At 36.5% G+C, this 5,078-nt stretch overlaps 1 pseudogene; it reads right to left on the bottom strand.

Annotated features, from left to right (window-relative positions):
- Positions 1–1,538: 1,538 nt before the first annotated feature.
- LOC129400087 (ADP-ribosylation factor-like protein 1) lies at positions 1,539–2,042 on the bottom strand (annotated as a pseudogene).
- Positions 2,043–5,078: the final 3,036 nt, after the last annotated feature.

Genomic DNA, 5,078 nt, shown 5'->3' with positions numbered 1-5,078 from the left:
GGGGTCCAGAGACATCTCTGTAGGAAGCTAAATCCATTTAGGGATTCAATTGGGAATCCCTGGACCAGGGCCATTGGTGCACTGAGATGGTGCCTGGAGGCAGATTGTGGGCTGTGAGGGTGACAATCAGGATCAAGAGTCGGATGGGAAGCCTGAGAGGGACAGCCCAACCACTCTGCCACCACCATGTGGCCTGGAGTCTTAGTCCTGGAACCTGCATACCTGGGCCTTGTTTGTGGAAGCTCATGGTTGCAGGGGCTTCATCTGGAGTGGGCAGGGAAAGTACACCTGCCCCATCTGAGGTGCCCCAGTGAAATTGGCTTATACAGGGCCTGGAAGAGATCTCTGATAATGTGGTGTCTTCTGAGACTCTAATTAGCTTTATTTTGAAGGGCACTATCTACTTCAATTTTTATTCTGCTGGGTTGCCTGTGATGTTAATATTACATTTCTAGGAATGCAAGCATTAGTCTAACAGAACAGCCTTCTAACCCAGCACTCTCACTGTTAATGGTGCTCCAATTTCACTAGCAGGTGATCCTGGGCAAGCCAATCTATAGAACCTTCATGATTTCTGGGCCCTTGTTCATAAAATGAAGGCAATCTGTTGTACATAGGCTCAGGGTTCCTATACAAAACAATTATGTCTATTTGTGTAAAAAAATTAACTATGAAGTACTATAAATCAAAAAAATTACTTATAAGTTGGTGCATTTTAGCACTGAAAAAATTATTTCAACTACATGCTTATAACCAAAATAACTTAAATAAAACCACTTACATGAAATGATAGTTCTGTATATAAAGATATTGTCCACACACATTTCTAACCTACTTTACTGAATGTAATCTTTGGGAAAAACAAACTTTAGGGAGGAAATCAGACCGAAAATATTTATTATTGTTTATACAAATGGGCTGGAGTGATAGCACAGCTGGTAGGACATTTGCCTTGCAGGCGGCCGACCCAGGTTTGACTCTTCCATCCCTCTCCGAGAGCCCGGCAAGCTACCGAGAGTATCCTGCCCGCACAGCAGAGCCTTGGCAAACTACCTGTGACATACTCGGTATGCCAAAAATAACAAGAAGTCTCACAATGGAGACATTACTGGTGCCTGCTGGAGCAAATCCATGAACAATGGGATGACAGTGTTACAGTACTGTAGTGCTTATACAAACTGCAACCACTTATGCAAGAACAGGAAGGTTTATCCTCAATTAGAGTATATTCTATAATGGGACTGTATTTGAATAAAAATTTCATACAAATAGAATATATGTCTCAACACAAGAAAGCAAGGAAGGAATATTTTATGTTACACAAAACAGACATTCAGTTTGTTCAATCAAGGTAAGTTGCCCCCCCACTACTTATTCTTTTATATGTATTCTAAACATGGCGGTCAGTTCGGTGGAGGCTGACAGTCAGTCATACAGCCTGCCCAGTTAGTAGTGTGAAGCACATGTTACTGCTGCCGCGGGGATTGTATTAATGCAGTCTTCATTGCAGAGACATGATTGAATTTACTGATTACTCTTCATTCCATGGCGTCATCGAGACCAGTTCCTTTGGTTGCAGAAGTTTTGAACATTTGCCATTTTTGGTCCTTCAAATCAGGTAATCCAAGTGAATGTCCCATCTCTGAGGAAGTCATGGCCTGTTCCATGGCCTGCTTATTTGCAAACATCACTAAAATAGCTTTTCTTAGCTCTTCCTCTTCCAACATGGCAACCAACTCTGATTTGGAAGTGCCCAATTCGGTCTCGATCACAACTGTCTGCTACATATATATCACAGCATCTGTTTTAGAATAATAACATCTCCAGTCAGGCCGGATACTTGTCTATCCTCCTAAGTCCCATACTTGGAATTTGAGATTTTTGCATGTTACCGTCTCAACATTAAATACAATGGTCGGCATTGTAGTAACGACTTCTCCAACCTGCAATCTGTACAAAATTGTAGTTTTTCCTGCTTTTTGTAGTCCCAAAATTAAGATCATCATTTCCTGGGTTCCAAACAGACTAGAAAAAATACTGGAGAAAAAGTCTCCCTTGACGGCAGTCCCTGCCAACTGTCACAGCCCCCGTGTGTGCGCCCAGGTGCCACCACTCCACCAGCAACTTACACATCAGAAACCTGGTGTTGGAGGGGGGGCTTGTGTTTCTTAAATCACCCTTGCACCCCCAGGATGAATATTACTTCGTCACGTAGCATAATCTTTTTGAAGTGTTACTGGATTTGACTTGCTAATATTGTGTTGAGAATCTTTGTATCTAGGTTCATCTGGGATACAGGTCTATAGTTTTCTTTTTGTGGTGTTTTTGTCTGGTCTTAGTATAAGAATTATGTTTGCCTCATAGAGACTGGGAGTATTTCTTTTTTTCACTTTCTGAAATAGTCTGAAAAGGATTGCTGTCGGTTTTCTTTAATGGATAGGAAGAACTCACTATTGAACACATCTGAACCTGGGCTTCTCATTTAAGGGAAACTTTAGATTGCCATTTCTATTTCCTTGATAATAATTGGTGTCTTCAGGTATCCCATTATTACTTCATGGTCAAAAAATTTGTACATTTCTTCCAGATACTTCTGCATCATGATGTAAACATTTTCAAATACTTATGCCTTTGAATTTTCATGGTATTATTTTTGACATTAGCCTTTCTTTATTTCTAATTCTGTTTACAGAATTCTCTCTTTCTTTGAGTCATGCTAGTAGTTTGTCAATCTTTTATTATTTAGTTTAGTAGTTTGTTTATTTTTTAAAAGAAACAATCCTTTGTTTCACTAATGTTTTGTATTGTTTTTCTGCATTCAAATTCAAAAATTTTTGTTCTAACTTTTATTATTTCTTTTTTTCTGCCTAATTTGGGTTCCATTCTTTGGTCCTCTTCCTGTTGCTTATGCTGTATGTGTTATTTATATGGGGCATTTTTCATTTCTTATGAGTGCTTGCATTGCTATGAAATTTCCTCTTAGAATTACTTTTGCTGTGTTCTAATAAATTCTAGTACCTCATATCCTCATTCTTATTTGTTTCCAGAAATCTTTTGATAGCCTCTCTGATTTCCAGTTTTACCCACTGGTTATTGAACAGTGAGCTGTTAAATTTACAAGTGTTTGAGTTTTCTCACTATTTCTGTTTGTGATTAACTTCTGCTTTCAGTGCATTATAGACTTAGATGATATTTGTAACAATTTCTATCCTCTTTACTTTATGAAGATATTTTTGCTACCAAGCATGTAGTCTATATTAGAGAATATCCCAGGTGCATTAGAGAAAAAATATATATGATATATATATATATATATATATATATATATATATATACTAAGCCCAGTTCTATTTTTTCTTCATTTGACTTGGAATAACCAGTTATTCCAATATGGTTGTTGAAGAGGCATTTTCCTACCATATTACGCTCTTTGTTTTTTGTCATAAATTTTCTGTCTGCATATATGAGACTTTAGGACAAGACTTTCAATTATATTCCATTGATATGAATATCTGCTTTTATTCTAAAATCATACTTTAATTACTGCAGCTTATAGAATAATCTGAAGTCAGACAATATGGTGATGCTTCTTAGTTCATATTTTTTTAGAATCCTTTAACATTTGAGAAGAATTGGTTTTCCATACACACTTAATACTTATTTTTACAACATTTTGTTTCCGTATAAACTTAAGTATATTTATTTTATGTTCTTCAAAAATGACATTGAAATGTTGATTAGTGTATTGAATTAATGCATTGAATATATGTAGTGCTTTCCATAGAATGAACATATTAAGAATAATAAACTTTCCACACATGAATATGGAACATTTTTCCAATCTGTGTGTCTTCTATTTATTTTATGGTAACAGAGTTTTTTATGTTTACACTTTTAGCTTATTTATTAAGATGATTCCTCGGTATTTGACTTTTCAATGAAACTGTAAATGGGATTGCTTTGTGTCAGATTTTTCTTTTTAAGTTTGTTATTTGTATACAGAAATGCATTTTATATGTCTTATTATATTATATTATAATAAAATATGATATATTAATCACTTTATCTCCTTTAAGATCTCAGTTCTTGTCCAGAGTGATCATATCCCAACTGTCATTGTCATAGTCGTCCCTTCTCTGTTGTAAATGAACTCCCACACCACACCTGTTGAAAGCTTCCATCCATGGACTCATCTTCATGTCCTTGTTTTTACTGTCTTTGAAATTAGTCTCCAATTATTTTTTAATATCCTGCAAATGAATGCAGCCATTGTATGTCTGTCCCTCTTCCTTTTTTTTTTGTTTTTTTTTTTAAGATTCTTTCTTTATTTCCTTTATTAATTCACCATGTGGAAAGTTACAAAGCTTTCAGGTTTAAGTCTCAGTTATACAATGCTCAAACACCCGTCCCTTCACCAGTGCACATATTCCACCACCAAGAATCATAATATACCTCCCCGCTTCCCCCCACTTCCCCAGCCCCCCACCCCGCATGTGTAACTGGTAAATTTCACTTTACTTTCACTCTACTTTGATTACATTCAATATTTCAATAAAAAAATTAACTATTATTGATTTGGAGTTTCTCCCCCCTAAAGTCGATCTGCTGAAAAGAAAGCATTTGGTAATTTGTTTTCCATTGCTGAGAATGAAGAGATATGAGGTCAAGAGGCCGCACTAGCAGCACCATAGTTTTGGATTTCTGTATTTTAGTAACTAAGTCTAGTGAAATGTCTGCCAGGAATCACAACATTGTAAGCTTGTACCTTTCAGCTACTTTATATTCCACATATGAGTGCGATCTTTCTATGTCTGTCTCTTTCTTTCTGACTCATTTCACTCAGCATGATACTTTCCATGTTGATCCACTTATATGAAAATTTCATGACTTCATGTTTTCTGACAGCTACATAGTATTCCATTGTGTAAATATACCAGAGTTTCTTTAGCCAATCATCTGTTTTCGGGCACTCTGTTTTTTTCCATATTGTGGCTATTGTGAACAGAGCAGCAAGGAACATGGAAATGCAGATGTCATATCTACTGTACCTTTTTGCCTCTCTGGGATATATTCCCAGG

The sequence above is a fragment of the Sorex araneus genome, chromosome X (genome assembly GCF_027595985.1).
Source record: "Sorex araneus isolate mSorAra2 chromosome X, mSorAra2.pri, whole genome shotgun sequence".
NCBI classification, from domain to species: domain Eukaryota; kingdom Metazoa; phylum Chordata; class Mammalia; order Eulipotyphla; family Soricidae; genus Sorex; species Sorex araneus.
This window is presented reverse-complemented; position numbering and strand designations above follow the sequence as displayed.